Source organism: Leucopleurus acutus, assembly GCF_964270905.1.
Source record: "Leucopleurus acutus genome assembly, chromosome: 16".
Lineage (NCBI taxonomy): Eukaryota > Metazoa > Chordata > Mammalia > Artiodactyla > Delphinidae > Leucopleurus > Leucopleurus acutus.
In genome coordinates this window covers 26,371,294-26,388,483 of record NC_139158.1, presented here as the reverse complement: position 1 = coordinate 26,388,483, position 17,190 = coordinate 26,371,294, and the positions used below count along the sequence as shown (strand labels likewise).

The following is a 17,190-nucleotide window of genomic DNA, read 5'->3' as shown; positions in this document are numbered from 1 at the left end:
ATATGCAAATCAATCAGTGTGGTACAACATATTAACAAATTGAAGGAGAAAAACCATATGATCATCTCAATAGATGCAGAGAAAGCTTTTGACAAAATTCAACATCGATTTATGATAAAAACTCTCCAGAAAGTAGGCATAGAGGGAACCTACCTCAACATAATAAAGGCCATATACGACAAACCCACAGCAAACATCATTCTCAATGGTGAAAAACTGAAAGCATTTCCTCTAAGATCAGGAACAAGACAAGGATGTCCACTGTCACCACTGTTATTCACCATAGTTTTGGAAGTCCTAGCCATGGCAATCAGAGAAGAAAAACAAATAAAAGGAATACAAATTGGAAAAGAAGAAGTTTGCAGATGACATGATACTATATATAGAGAATCCTAAAGATGCCACCAGAAAACTACTAGAGCTAATCAATGAATTTGGTAAAGCTGCAGGATACAAAATTAATGCACAGAAATCTCTTGCATTCCTATATACTAATGATGAAAAATCTGAAAGAGAAATTAAGGAAACAATCCCATTTACCATTGCATCAAAAAGAATAAAATACCTAGGAATAAACCTCCTTAGGGAGACAAAAGACCTGTATGCAGAAAAGTATCAGACACTGATGAAAGAAATTAAAGATGATACAAATAGATGGAGAGATATACCACGTTCTTGGATTGGAAGAATCAATATTGTGAAAATGACTCTACTACCCAAAGCAATCTACAGATTCAATGCAATCCCTATCAAACTACCACTGGCATTTTTTACAGAACTAGAACAAAAAATCTTAAAATTTGTATGGAGACACAAAAGACCCCAAATAGCCAAAGCAGTCTTGAGGGGAAAAAGTGGAGCTGGAGGAATCAGACTCCCTGACTTCAGACTATACTACAAAGCTACAGTAATCAAGACAATATGGTACTGACACAAAAACAGAAACATAGATCAATGGAACAAGATAGAAAGCCCAGAGATGAACCCACGCATCTGTGGTCAACTAATCTATGACAAAGGAGGCAAGGATATACAATGGAGAAAAGACAGTCTCTTCAATAAGTGGTGCTGGGAAAACTGGATAGCTACATGTAAAAGAATGAAATTAGAACACTTCCTAACACCATACACAAAAATAAACTCAAAATGGATTAAAGACCTAAATGTAAGACCGGACATTATAAAACTCTTAGAGGAAAATATAGGAAGAACACTCTTTGACATAAATCACAGCAAGATATTTTTTGATCCACCTCCTAGAGTAATGGAAATAAAAACAAAAACAAACAAATGGGACCTAATGAAACTTCAAAGCTTTTGCACAGCAAAGGAAACCATAAACAAGATGAAAAGACAACCCTCAGAAAGGGAGAAAATATTTGCAAATGAATCAATGGACAAAGGATTAATCTCCAAAATATATAAACAGCTCATGCAGCTTAATAATAAAAAAAACCCAACCCAATCCAAAAGTGGGCAGAAAAGCTAAACAGACATTTCTTCAAAGAAGACATACAGATGGCCAAGAAGCACATGAAAAGTTGCTCAACATCACTAATTATTAGAGAAATGCAAATCAAAACTACAATGAGGTATCACCTCACACCAGTTAGAATGGGCATCATCAGGAAATCTACAAAAAACAAATGCTGTAGAGGGTGTGGAGAAAAGGGAACCCTCTTGCACTGTTGGTGGGAATGTAAATTGATACAGCCAGTATGGAGAACAGTATGGAGGTTCCTTAAAAAGCTAAAAATAGAATTACCATATGATCCAGCAATCCCACTACTGGGCATATACCCTGAGAAAACCATAATTCAAAAAGACACATTCACCCCAATGTTCATTACAACACTATTTACAATAGCCAGGTCATGGAAGCAACCTAAATGCCCATCGACAGACGAATGGATAAAGAAGTTGTGGTACATATATACAATGGAATATTACTCAGCCATAAAAAAGGAACAAAATTGGGTCATTTGTTGTGATGTGGATGGATCTAGAGACTGTCATACAGAGTGAAGTAAGTCAGAAAGAGAAAAACAAATATCGTATATTAACGCATGTATGTGGAACCTAGAAAAATGGTACAGATGGACCGGTTTGCAGGGCAGAAATTGAGACACAGATGTAGAGCACAAACGTATGGACACCAAGGGGGGAAGGCGGCGGGCGGGTGGGGGGTGTGGTGTGATGAATTGGGTGATTGGGATTGACATGTATACACTGATGTGTATAAAATTGATGACTAGTAAGAGCCTGCTGTATAAAAAAAATTAATTAAACAACAACAACAACAACAAAATCCAAATGTTTATTGAACTGAGTACCTACTCTAGTTTTAAAGTTGTTTTTCAAAGCCCAGTCCCCGACACCTTGCTAACAAAGCCATCTCTGCCTGTTCTGGCTTTTGTTACACTTCTTTTCTCCTGACTCTGAGAGCATTTATAGTCTGTACCAGATAATTTAGCACTTTATTTTGTTTTATTCTCTATTATAAGCTATTTTGTATGTATTATATTTTCTCCCAATGAAATTGGAGCTCTTCCAAGTTAAGGGTTATATTTTATATTTCTTCTGTATCCCTCTAGCCCAATGCTTTGCCCAAAGGAGTTCAAGAAATACTGGTTGGTTGACTTCTGTGTAAATGAGTACTGACAATGGCACTAATTGCATTCATGCATAGAAACCCCCTGAAGTTGAAGAAAGTAGATTTCTTTGACTTTACTAACCAGTGTAATAAGTAATATACCATTAAAGCTCAAGCATAGAGAGAAGGGAAGGCGGAGGCGGGAATTAAGATCGAGGGCAATGGTTCTCATCTGGGGATAATTTTTCTCTCCAGGTAGGGTTGCCAGATTTAGCAAATAAAAGTATAGGACACCCAGCTAAATTTGAATTTCAGACAAACATTGAACACTTTTTTTAGTATAATTATGTCCCAAATGTTGCACTTGGGGCATATGAATAAAAGTGATTTGTTGTTTATCTGAAATTTATATTTAAGTGGAAGTTCTGTATTCTATCTGGCAACCCTACACCCAGGGGATATTTGGCAATGTCTGGAGACATTTTTGGTTGTCACAGTGGGGTGGAGGGGAGAGGGTGTGCTGCAGGCATCTGGTGGGTAGAGCCCATGGATGATTCTAAACGTCCTACGATGCACAGGACAGCTCCCACAAGAGAAAATAATCTGACTCCAGATGTCAATTGTACTAAGTTGAGAAACTCTGTTCTACAGGATATAAGGAAACTAGTTCCAGGTTATCTTACCTTTTGGGCACTGTAAGCACGGCGATTAGGGTCTTTGACCTTTGAAGGTTTATAAAGATGTTTAAAACTTGGAGTGTGTGTATGTGTATACACATATACATACATGCATATATACATAAATGTCTACACATACATAGGTATGGCTTCAAAATACAAAAAAAAAATCTCAGAAAATCAAAATCAGTAAGTTTAAATCTCTTTTAAAAGAGAATATAATGTCGGCCAGTAATCTGCAACTCAATTCACATAATTATATCATCTATATTAAATGTGGGATGTGGGTACATTTCAATATGTTTGATACAATGTAGGGTAATCCTCTAAAACAAAGAGTAGAGTGTCTGGATTTTACAAAGGTTTAAAAGTAGTTCTGCTGAAGTCAGGCAGCATCCAAAATATTGTTTCTGGATGGGTTCCTGAAGGGAGAAGGACGAGGTTTTGAGATATGGAAGATGCTAGAATGTAAGGTCCACATGGAATATCCAAGGAAGACTTGAGTGAAAACCCAAGGCTGACAGGATAATCAAGGACAGAAATTAGAGGCAAGGGAGAAAAAAAGAAAAAGCTTTTCTGAATCATCATGAGTATGAAATAATTTGTTATATAGTGCTAAAGAAATCCTACCTTCTTATTCAGTTGTCAGACCAGTAAGTCATCTCATGTCACTCTTCTGAGAATGAACCCTGGCAGTGGCTCTCCATCTCACTCTGAGGAACAACCAGGATTCTTATAGAAGCCTGGAGATCCTACCACACCTTCACCTTGACCCTCTGTTCTCAGTTCCTACCACTTCCCTCTCTGCCTCACATTCTCCAGGCACAGTCTTATTTAGGGTCTGTATTATTTATCTGTTGCTGTGTAACAAATTACCCCAAAGTGTAATTAAAAGAAAAAGCATACATTATCTCACAGAGTTTCTGTGGGTCAGGAATCTGGGAGTGGCTTAGCAGGGTGGTTGGAGCTCAGGATCTTCCATGAGGTTACAGTCAAGATGGCAGCTGGGGCTGCCGTCTGTGAAGACTTGACTGGGGCTGGAGGACCTGCTTCCAAACTCACTCACCTGGCTGTTGGCTGGAGACCTCAGTTCCTCACCACATGAACTTCTCCATTGGGCAGCTCCCAACACAGCTTTCCGTAGAGTGAGATCCAAGAGAAAGAACACTCGAGAAAACACCAACACATGCCTTTTATGACTTAGTTTTCAAGTCACACACTTTCACTTCTGCCACACTCTCTTCTCCTCTCTTCTAAATTCAGCCCTCAAGGGCATGAACACCAGGAGGCAGGGGATCACTGGGGGCCCTGATGGAGGCTGGATACTGCACTGGCTCTTCCCTATGATAATCTCATGGCCAACTTCCTCAACTCCTTCAATTCTTTGCTTAAATGTATCTTCTCAATAAGGTCTGCCCCTACCACCCTGGTTAAAATTGTCATTGGCCCCCCTTTCCGCTATACTCTCCCAATCCTCCTTACTCATCTCTACTTTATTTTTCCATAGCTGTAACGTCTTCCTCTACTATCCTATATAGTTTATTTATTTATTATGTTTATTGTTTATTGCATGTTTCCACCCTTCTCTTCCCCCAAGCTCCAGGGAGGCAGGATTCTTTGTCTCTTTTGCTGACTGATGAATCCCAAGCTCCCAGAAAAACACCTGACCTACAGTAGGTACTCAAGAGACATTTTTGATTGACAAATGAAGACCATAAAGCAGAAACAGTTTATTTTTAAATTGCATTATTAGGAAATCCCTGGTGGTCCAGTGGCTAGGACTCCACACTTTCACTGCTGAGGGCCTGGGTTCAGTCCCTGGTCGGAGAACTAAGACCCTGCAAGTGTGCGGTGCGGCCAAAAAACAAAATTGCGTTATTTACGATAGCCAAGATATGGAAGCTACCTAAGTGTCTATCAAGAGATGGATGGATAAAGAAGATGTGGTATGTTTATGGTGTGTATGGCAGTAGAATACTACTCAGCCATAAAAAGAGAATGAAATTTTGCCATTTGCAGCAACATGGATGGACTTGGAAGGCATTATGCTAAGTGAAATAAGTCAGATAGAGAAACACAAATACTGTATATCACTTATATGTGGAATCTAAACACCACTACAAACTAGTGAATATAACAGAAAAGAAGCAGACTCACAGATACAGAGAACAAACTAGTGGTTACCAGTTGGGGGTGTGCAATATAGGAGTGGGGGAGAGGGAGGTACAAACTATTGGGCGTAAGATAGGCTACAAGGATGAATTGTACAACATAGGGAATATAGTCAATATTTTGTAATAACTGTAAATGGAGTGTAACCTTTAACAATTGTATAAAAAATAATAAAAATTTTAAAATTGATTTAATTTCTCAATGTCTCAAATAGACAACTACAGCATGTATCAGAAACTCTTATCTCAAAAAGAAAACTGGAACCCAAGCAAGTTCAGACTTCCATAGGATAGAAGAAGACAGAAATGAGAGATGAACTAGGAGTCTTTTAACAGAGGCATGCAGGGGAGAATGGACAGATCTGGCCCACAAGAGTGCTTTTATGGCAATCACACAGTTTGAAGATGGGAAATTTCATATTAAAAACCTGGGTTTCTGGCATCTCCTGAAAAATCTACATCCATCGGAGAGTTCACTGTAGACTTCACTCCCTACGTCTGACAACCCGCCCAATGTGTTCATTTCCATTACCCACCTGGCCCCTGAAGGCATTGAGTTTGCAATCCCCTTTTTGGATGGTACACTACACTGGTGTCATTGGCCAGATAACCACACACTAATTATAAGCTTAGTTGATAAAAACATAATACAACGTAGGGACATAGTACCATGACATTTCTTGGATCTGTCCAGTGGTAGAATGATGAACCTGTTGGTCAGAGATGGTCTGATTCCATCTTGCTCACTATTCAGCACGTTATATTAATAGTGTTAACATCTGATGTGGTACAGTGTGATTCAGCTTTTCTCTTGCACTTCTCCTGGCAACAACAAATGTTTCCCTTCTGAGTCAGCATTACCTAGATGCTACTGCTGACCAAAATTAGACCATATATTTTCAACCACATAAATAAGAGCAATTCAAAGTGTTCTTAATATTGAGTATGTAGGTCATGTAATCAGCCTATGTTCATAGTTCCTGTGATCTGAGCCAGAGGCAGAAATACAGCAGCATGCTGTGCTATGCAAGCATCATTATATTATAATGAATAGGTAATAGGGCTAATGAGTCATATTACCGTAATCCAATATTTCCCTTGTAAAGTCCCTGAGGTTTATACAAGGAAATCTTTTCTAGTAACAAGAAGAGTGGTTCTGAGGCATGTGCCTCTCAGCACCTGGGTCTTTATTTATTAGTTGTGTGATTCTGGGTAAGGAGCTTAACCTTTCACAGCCTCAATTTACTCAGGATTAAAAGAGATCACATTTGTGAAAGCTTGAAGGACAGCGCCTGGCACATAGTGGGATTAATCGATGTTAGTGTCTTTTTAATTGACATTGATTCTTAAGATCCACAAAATAATAGACTAGATCAGCCGTCCTCTTGAAACTTATTTTCCTATATAATATGGGATCATGTAGCGCATGCTCAAGCAACACTTCTTGAATAGATTTAAGGGGGAAAGAAAGAGGTTGATTTTCTTCTCTTCTACTCCCAAGCCAGGCAAAGCAGATAAAGACACTTCACTTAGTATTTCTTTTCTGAATTGACCCAAAATTAGAGCAGACTCCTAAAAATATATACTGAAATTTATTCCAATTTTAACCCCAGTCTGTAATTCAACTATATCCAGCTTGGTTATCTTATCAGTGTCGTGGACCAGCAACAGTGTATGTTTTCATATTCCCTTAAGTCATACGATCCTCTCTTTTTTCTTGTAATAATTTCTATAACTGTATCACATTGTATTTCCCATTCCAACTGTTAACATTAATTCAACAAATATTTACGCTATGTCCCAGGTGCTGTGCTAGGCATGAGGGACGCCTGAGCTGAGAAGGACCCCATTCTCTGTTTGCTTCTGGTCTAGTAGATAGACTTATAAGCAAATTACAGCTACCACTTACTGTGCGCCCACAAACTGCAGACAAGATTCTGTGCCACGCCCTTTGTATAATGTACTAATGGGTGTGGTGTAGTGAATAGTTGTCAGCTGCCTCTCCAGCATCCATTTTCCACCCTCCTTCCCTACAGCTCCCAGTTCCTGTTTGTAGATCCTCAGGGAGGGTGATTCCACTCCTGGCTCAAAGGATGGAGCACCTGACCAAGGTGAAGCCAATCAGTGCATTTCCTGCCTGTTGTTACAGTGATTGGTTCAGGGATGGCCATGTGACCTGCAGTGGTAGGCATTAGGAGAGAGATACTCCTAACTTTAGCTGGGAACACCAAACAAAGGCATTCTTATTTTCAATCAGTAACCTTTTTTTTTTTTTTTTTTTTTTTGCGGTACGCGGGCCTCTCACTGTTGTGGCCTCTCCCGTTGCGGAGCACAGGCTCCGGACGTACAGGCTCAGCGGCCATGGCTCACTGGCCCAGCCGCTCCACGGCACGTGGGATCTTCCCGGACCGGGGCACGAACCCGTGTCCCCTGCATCCGCAGGCAGACTCGCATCCGCAGGCGGACTCTCAACCACTGCACCACCAGGGAAGCCCACTGTAACCATTTTTATTAGCATGAAGGGCACGGGAAGAGGAGTGTATCACTGAAAGAATCTCAGAGAAACCCTGATGATTTCTTAATCTCTACACTAGCCTATTTCAAAGCTTGCTTTACCTCTGGGCTTTTCTGTTTCAGTAGCTGATAGATTCTCTTCCTTGTTTAAACCACTGTGAATTAGGTTTCCTATTACTTGAAGGAAAGCATCTTGAAGGCTACACATGACCTCACAGTAGATGGCGCCTCCATTTTTATAACTGAGGAAGCAAAGGTACTTGTCTTCATCATCAACCCAATACATGGCAGAGCTATGATTTGAACTGAAGTTCGATTGGCTCCAAAACCCACACTTTCTATGATTGTAGAATTGCTTTCAGCATTTCCAGTGCAGTGTGATAAGTATATTAAAGATGTGGCAGTGACACACAGGAAGAGATTGTTAATTCGTGTGTGTGTGTGTGTGAGTGATGTGGGCATGGAGATATTCAAGGAGAAGGAATAACATACGCAGAGGCATGGAGTGACTGGCTCATGGTATATGCTGAGTAAATGTTTTCTATTTCTTCTGACTTTATGCTTTTGAAAAATTTATATTGCCAGAGAATCTTAACTGGAGGGTACCAGTATCTCCATGGATCCTTCAAGATAACATAAAGGACTGAGAGTTACTTCCAAAAAGCTATCATTCTAAAGCAAAGTTGCACAGATTAATTCAAACATCCCTTCTGTACCATTCGCAGGAGCTGTGTCAACTCAGTGTGGCTACCTCATGCTCAGGTAGCCTCAGGTAGCTCAGGTCAACAAGTCATGTCTCTTTAATATCTCGTTAGTCCATGCCCTCCTTTTGATTCCACTGTCATTTTTTGTTTCAAGCCCTCACTGTTTCTCGTGTAAAGTCTTGCTACTCAAAGTGCAGTCCATGGACCAGCAGCCTTGACATCACTTGAGAACATCTAAGAATCTCAGACCCTCACCCCAGACTATCTGGATCAGAGGGTCCATTTTAACATGTTAAACTTTGGGAAGGGGCTTCCTGGTGGCACAGTGGCTAAGAATCTGCCTGCCAATGCAGGGGACAGAGGTTCAATCTCTGGTCCGGGAAGATCCCACATGCCGTGGAGCAACTAAGCCCGTGTGCCACAACTACTGAACCTGCGCTCTAGAGCCTGTGAGCCACAACTACTGAAGCCTGCATGCCTACAGCCCATGCTCTGCAACAAGAGAAGCCACCGCAATGAGAAGCCCGTGCACCGCAACGAAGAGTAGCCCCTGCTCACTGCAACTAAAGAAAGCCCACGCACAGCAATGAAGACCCAACACAGCCAAAAATAAATAAATAAAAATAAAATAAATTTATTAAAAATAAAAAACTTTGGGAAGTACTTATGTATTTTACCACTAGAGTCTCTCAACTGCTATCCCTACCTCTAGTTTTATGCCACCTCCACTCCTCCATCCCATTCTCCTTAGGACCATCAAATGACCTTTCAGGAGTAACACTGAATATATCTCTAGCCTGCTAAAAATCAGTGATGAAAATTATTGTCAGGGGTAGCGATCATTTGAGCGCAAATTAGTTCAATGGGAGTAGAAGTAGGGAGGAAGGGATAGTCTAGGTTGATGAATTCAGATGTACCTAGGCAATATCAGTAAGATTTATAGGACAAAATACCCATTTTCTGGCTTGACTGACTGGCTGGAAGGAAACTTACCACCTGTGGAAGGTTTTGGAAGGAAGAGATTTAAACTGAGGTGCTTTGGTGACATTTATTCTAGCAGAGCTGTACAACAGAGAGATGCATATGCAGTCGTCCCTTGGTATCCCTGGGCTTTTGGTCCCAGGGCCCCCTGGATACAACAGCCACAGGTGCTCAAGTCCCTTATATAGAATGGTGCGGTTTTGCTTATAATCTACACTCATCCTCCCATATACTTTATTTTATTTATTTATTTAAAAAATAAATTTATTTATATATTTATTTTTGGCTGCATTTGGGTCTTCATTGCTGCACACAGGCTTTCTCTAGTTGTGGTGAGCGGGGGCTACTCTTTGTGGTGGCTTCTCGTGTTGCAGAGCACAGGCTCTAGGCGCGCGGGCTTCAGTAGTTGTGGTGCGCAGGCTCAGTAGTTGTGGCACGCGGGCTCAGTAGTTGTGGCTCACAGGCTCTAGAGCGCAGTCTCAGTAGTTGTGGCGTACGGGCTTTAGTTGCTCTGCGGCATGTGGGATCTTCCCGGACCAGGGCTTGAACCCATGTCTCCTGCATTGGCAGGCGGATTCTTAAGTACTGTGCCACTAGGGAAGCCCCATCCTGTATACTTTAAATCATCTCTAAAGTACTTATAATACCTAATACAAGGTAAATGCTATGTAAATAGTTATAAATATAATGTAAACGCTATGTAAATAGTTGCCAATGAGCAGCAAATACAAGTTTTGCTTTTTGGAACTTTTTGGAATTATTTTCCCCCAAACATTTTTACTCTGTTGTTGGTTGAATCTGCAGATGTGAAACGCACAGATACAGAGGGCCGAGTGTACACATCCGGAAATATAGATTTGTGAAATTTTAGCACCCTTTTACTCATTTTACTATTTAGGTTAACTCCTTTCCAGATAACCTCTAACCTGCATAGGTGATGATGGAAAATTGAAGAAATTACAATAAGATTGGGTCTGTACATGTATAGTGAATATGGATAGGAAGCGAAGATTTTGTTCCCTGGATGGAGCACTGTTGTGGAGCATCCCATAAATATCAATCCCATGTGCAAAAGGATGCTACTGGATTAATTCTACATGAAACAGTCAGATTTAGACAACATCTAGAAGTTGTGTTATGATATGCTTATGTTAAGTTATACACAAGTCGGGGAGCTTTTCACAAATGGACATTTCTTCTGTTTATTCAGTTCTTCATTCATTCAGCAATCATTTGCTGAGTACCACATGCCGTTCAGTATTCCAGCTCTGATTATTTGAAAGTGAATAGAACACATTTCCACTCCGTGGGTATACCCATGAAAACATGTGAATTCTAGTAAGTTGTAGTACACATTTCTGGTGAGTGTAAGTTAAGTATGGCATTTCTGGAGAACGGTTTAATAATAGTCATCAAATGCCTTTGACAATGTGCATATCCTTTGATTTAGCAATTTCACTTTAAGGAATTCATCCTAAGGAAATAAAGGACATCTACAAAGCTTTAACTGCAAGACTCTCCTCATGGTTTTCTTGATAATCTCAGGAAGTTGGGAATAACCTGATGGTCCTCAAAATGAAGGAGATTGCTTATGTAAATTACTCTGCAGGCAGCAGGAATCCAGTGGAGGCTTTTAAGCATAAGAGTGGCATTGCATGTGTATATGTGTGTGTGTATTTGTATGTGTGTTTTAAAGATAATTTTAGGGGACTTCCCTGGTGGTGCAGTGGATTAAGCTCCACGCTCTCAGTGCACGGGATCCAGGTTCGATCCCTGGTCAGGGAACTAGATCCCACATGCATGCTGCAGCTAAGGAGGCCACGTGCTACAACTAAGGAGCCAGGGAGCCACAACTAAGGAGCCCACCTGCCTCAACTAAGACCTGGTGCAACCAAATAAATAAGTAAATATTAAAAAAAAGAGATAATTTTAGAAGCAATGTGGAGAATAGTCTCTAGTAGGGAAAAAAACCCAGAAAAGATGTTTTTTTGCAATAGTCTGGGAAAAAGGTGTTGCAGCATTGAGCTAGAGCAGGGCAGTGGGAATGAAGAGGACAATTGGATTTTGGAGAGATTTCCAAGGTAGAATCAACAGGATTTGTTGACTGACTGTGTAAAAAGAGTGCGGAATGTTTGAGAGTAAGGTACAGAGGCTAAATCTGAGATTTCTAATTGAGGTGGAGCAGGTTTGGGGGGAAATATAAGGAGTCTGATTTTGAACATGTTCAGGTTGAGGTTATAAATCCCTCTTCCTGGCTGTTGCCATGGTGATTCCTGGAGGAGAAAGGAAAGCTTTGAGAGGGGATGTGGGATTGTGGTTAAGTGTTTGGACTCTGAGACTGGCCGACTGAGACTGAGTGCAGGTGCTGCCACTTACTGGCAAACTACAACCTCTCTGTAGCTACAAACCCTGATCTCACAGGACAGAGATATAGAGTTAGGAAGGGTAAGTCTTGTAAAGTGCTTGGTACACAGTAACCACTCAATAAACGAAAAACAGAAAGCACCATGATAGAGTCCCCACATGCCCTGGGGACTTTTTTTCAGACTCCCCCCACCACCACCCTCTTACAGGCATGTAGCATTGACCTCACTCCTAATAACTTCATGCCCCAGCACAGCCAAAACACCTGATCCCACTCCTTGAACACTTTGGGCAGAAGTACCAGCTCCCTGCTCTCCAACGGATGCAGGATTTCAGGTCCGAAGTCTTCGGCGTATGTTTCCTCAGCTTCTTTTCTCTCTTCTAAACCTCCTTTAAGAGGAATACACAGTGTGCTTTCTGGAACTCTCTTTAACTCTATCTTCTCTTCCAAACCCATTTTCCTCTTTTTATCAATTTCCCCAAGACTGCTGGATGTTTCTAAGAGGAGAGAAGGACGGGGGCTGGAGATGGAGATTGAACAGAAGATGGGTTTAACTAGGAAGAGGTGAAGAATGAGAAGAGGAGAAGATGAAAGGGATAAACACTGGGAACCTTAACTGAAGGGGGTGAGTGATGGAGAAAGAGCTTGTGAAGGAGACGAGAAGGGAGGACTGGAACAGCAGGAGTGGGAACCAAGAGGACAGGAGAGAGCATGTCCTGGAAACTGGGTAGAGAGGGAGTTTGGAGTAGGGTCTGGTCACAGCGTTATATATTTTCGGAGAGATTAAATAGGATGATGACTGGAAAGAAGCTATTGGATGTGACAAAAAATAGGCCATTACGGATCTTTAGAGCATTTTCAGGAGAATAGAGAGGAAGTGACTTGCCCAAGGTCATACCGCTAGTAAGTGGTGGAGCCAGGATGACAGAGCCCAAGTTTTTTTTATCACTCTGCTCTACAGGTAATATTCTTTACATGCCTACTAACATGTCCCAAGTGTGTCTTGTGTTTATGTGGGTTGGAAACTGATGATATGTTATTTTATTATAGAAATGAAACACTAAAACCCCAGATCTGCTTTATGAAAGTGATGCCTTCTTAAGACATTGATCACTGACTTTACAAATGGAACACACCAAAAAAAATAACATAAAATAAAAATAAAAAATAAACAAATGAAACAAACCAACAAAACACCCCAGTTTTGATGAGAGAAGAGAGCTGTACTAATCCCAACTCTGCCTGATGAAAGTGTACGGTTCTGCTTTGGAGTCTGCCTTGCAAGCATAAGTGACAACTTCTTTGCAGAGCAGTTGGCATGGGGTAGGCTCCTGCACTGTGCAGGAGGCATGCAACCTGGTCCAGTTTTTGCATTTTCCAGTCCTTCTCTGTGAATCTCTTTCACTGCTTCCTGAAACTCCTCATCTGTGGAACTCCAAGATATGTGCTAACCATCAATTTAGGAACGTGTTAATACTGGATAACACCGATCTCCCTGGAAGAGTCTGTAAAATTAGGAATATTATTATGACAAATGTAATGACTTCATAGAGTTGCATATTCTGGGATTTATGTAAGGATGATCTTGATAACTTGATGACTACAGCACAGCACGGAAGCTAACTTTTAACTTCAAGTATTGGCAGCAGTGATGAAATTAATAGAATAAATGACATTTATTGAATATTTATTCTGTGCCATGTGCTGTACTAAGCATGTTTCATAATTAACCCCACTTTACAGGAAAGGAAACTATTTCTTGGACAGCTTCCATAGTTGGTTTAAGGTAAATAGCTTCCATTCATGGAGTCATGATCTCACTCAAGCATCCTGACTTCCATCTATGGCCCTAACCTCTAGAACTTTTTCTTCTGAATCTTAAAATTAATGTTTCTTCTCATGCAAATCATAGTTTCTGGAATTCCCACGTTCTAGAAGCAACACTTCTTATATTTCTTTGAGACACGGGGAGATTTTTTTTCCCTCTGCATTAGGCTTTTCATTGAAACACAGATGAATTCTTTTTCTTTTCCCAGTTTTTTTTTTGAACTTCTGAATTTTATTTAATTTATTTTTATACAGCAGGTTCTTATTAGTTATCCATTTTATACATATTAGTGTATGTATGTCAGTCCCAATTCATCCCCTGCCCCCCCACTTTCCCCCCTTGGTGTCCATACGTTTGTTCTCTACAGACACACAGATCAATTCTTCTCTGGCTATTCCACTGTTTCTATAATCAGAGTGTGTGACTGACAGGATGTGATTCAGTTGGAATACAAGGTATAATGCCATACTGATTATGGGGGGCATTCCACTTAAATGGCTAGTAACGTCTTTCCCTGAAATATTCAAAGAATGTTTTCCAGGAATCAAAGAGAGACAAGGCTGATAAATGATATGCTTTAATAAAAAAATGATCTATTAGGAGAAATTGGGGCCATTAGGGGAGGGACCCATTTTGTGAGAGTAAAAATAGCTTGAACAATATCAGTGCATCTCCACACCCACATTTTCCCCCTTTCTCCATGATTTAAACTGGAATGAAAGACATATCATGGGAATAGGAAATGATCCTTCTGATGTTCTTTCATGAATATGTTTGCATTGCAGTTGAAACTTTTACTATCTCTCCAGATACAGAAGCATCACTGTAGTCCTACTAACATATATATAGCCTATATGCTAGTAGCAAAATGGCTAATTCACTAAAACCCCAGGATAATGCTGGCCTAAGTACATATTAAGTGGGAGACAGAAGGGTTGGCGGGGGTGGGCTGATGGGTGGGGAGGTGTTTGCCTAGCCTAATTTTTCTGAATCGGGCCGTGTAATTGAGCCACTAACTGGGGAATCACTGTCCTGGAATCACTGTCATTGTTTTGGAAATTCCAGTTGCCACAGGACCTCAAGTGACATCCATCAACACACAAGCTGATGGGGGAAGAATGGATCGGGGGTATGGGATTAGCAGATGCAAAGGATTACATATGGAATGCATAAACAACAAGGTCTTTATGTTTAGCACAGGAAACTATATTCAATATCCTGTAATAAACCATAATGGAAAAGAATATGAAAAACGCACACACACACAAGCTAGAATGGACAACCACCATCAGGTAATGCCAAACCCCAGGTAGGACCAGGACAGATTTGGATTGTGTGGCCAGACCCCTGGAATTCCCTGCTGGCTGGCTGCACAGGCTGGCCTTAGTCTCCATTAACCTTATGATAATGTGTTGTGATTTAAATGGTTAAATTCCATTCAATTTAATTTTTTTTGTTAATAGCTTTATTGAGATATAATTCATGTACTATTCAAATCACCCTTTTAAAGGTACATATTCAAAGGTTTTTAGTATATTACTAGAGTTATGCAACCATCATCACAATTTTAGAACATTTTCACCCAAAAGGAAACCCTGTAATCTTTAGCAGTCCCTGCCTTCGCCTATTTTCCTCCACCCTCAGCCCTAAGCAACCACTAACCTACTTTCTTTCTCTGTTGATTTGCTATAATGTTTTCTCTGTAGATAAAGAATCTAGACAGTTTATATAAATGGGATCATATAACTTATGGTCTATTGTGACTGGTGTCTTTCACTTAGCATAGCGTTTTCAAGATTTAACTGTGTTGCAACGTGTATCAGTACTTCATCCCTCATTATTACCAAGTAACATTCCCCTGTAGGAATATACCACATTTTATTTATTCATTCATCAGTTGATGGACATTTGGGTTGTTTTCACTTTTTTGGCTATTGTGAATAATGCTGCTGTGAGCATTTGTTCAAACAAGTTTTTGTGTGGATGTATCTTTCATTTCTTGTGGGTCTATACTGAGGAGTGGAATTGCTGGGTCATGTGATAACTGTGTTTACCCTTTTGAGAAAATGCCAGACTGTCTTCCAAAGTGGCTGCACCATTGTACATTTCCACCAGCAATGTATGAGGGTTCCAGTTTCTCCACTCAGTGTTGTTGTTGTTTTAATTTATTTATTTTTGGCTGTGTTGGGTCTTCTTTGCTGTGCGCAGGCTTTCTCTAGTTGCGGGGAGCAGGGTCTACTCATCATTGCAGTGTGTGGGCTTCTCATTGCGGTGGCTTCTCTTGTTGCAGAGCATGGGCTCTAGGTACGCGGGCTTCAGTAGTTGCGGCATGTGGGCTTAGTAGCTGTGGCTCACAGGCTGTAGAGCGCTGGCTCAGTAGTTGTGGTGCATGGGCTTAGTTGCTCCGCGGCATGTGGGATCTTCCCGGACCAGGGTTTGAATCCGTGTCCCCTGCTCTGGCAGGCGGATTCTTAACCATTGTGCCACCAGGGAAGTCCCTATTACCTTAATTTATGCTCTTATTATTGTTTTTCTACTTCACTTAGGTTTTATCTCTTCTTTTCTCTTATAGTCTTTTCAGTTGAATACAATGATTTTTTTTTAACCAGTTCAACTAGTTTTAAGTGTATAGCTCAGTGGTATTAAATACATTCACATTGTTGTGCATCCATTACCCCCATCCACCCCCAAAACTCTTTTCATCTTGAAATACTGCAAATCTATACCCATTAAACAAAAACTCTGCATTCTTCCCTCCCCTTAGCCCTCAGCAACCACCATTCTACTTTCTGTTCCTGTGATTTTCACTACTCTAGGAACATCACATAAGTGGAATTGTACAGTGTTTGTCTTTTTGTGACTGGTTTATTTCACTTAGCATTATGTCCTCAAGTTTCATCCATGTTGTAGCATATCGCAGAACCCCCTTCCTTATTAATGGCTGAATAGTATTCCACTGTATGGAAAGACCACATTTTGCTTACCTATTCATCCTAACCCATTTATTTTTAGACTTACATTTTTAAATGCATGCATTTAAGGCTATGCATTTACTTGCATCAAAACTTACAAGTTTTGATATGTGATACTCTCATGACTATCAAGGTCTAAATATTTAAAATTTTTCATTGTTATCTCCTTTTTCTCTCATGAGCTATTTAGAAGTACTTCCCTGATCATAAATTTTTGAAGCCTCTTGCTGCTGGTTGATAAATCATTTTCTTAAAGCCTTTTCATACCTCCACAAGCTGTGTGGATACTTGCCCCAGATGATGTCTTAAGAATAACAACAAACAACAAATGAACAACACATGTCCTATAGAGCTTCTCCCCCAGCCCAGTACAAAACTACATACC

At 40.4% G+C, this 17,190-nt stretch overlaps 1 protein-coding gene across 2 annotated transcripts in view; it reads left to right on the top strand.

Moving 5' to 3' along the window:
• MPV17L (MPV17 mitochondrial inner membrane protein like) overlaps positions 1-17,190 on the top strand; it is a gene marked incomplete at its 5' end in the record, with an annotated part of 35,103 nt that overhangs the window by 16,881 nt on the left and 1,032 nt on the right. The gene's annotated exons all lie outside the window — the stretch shown is intronic.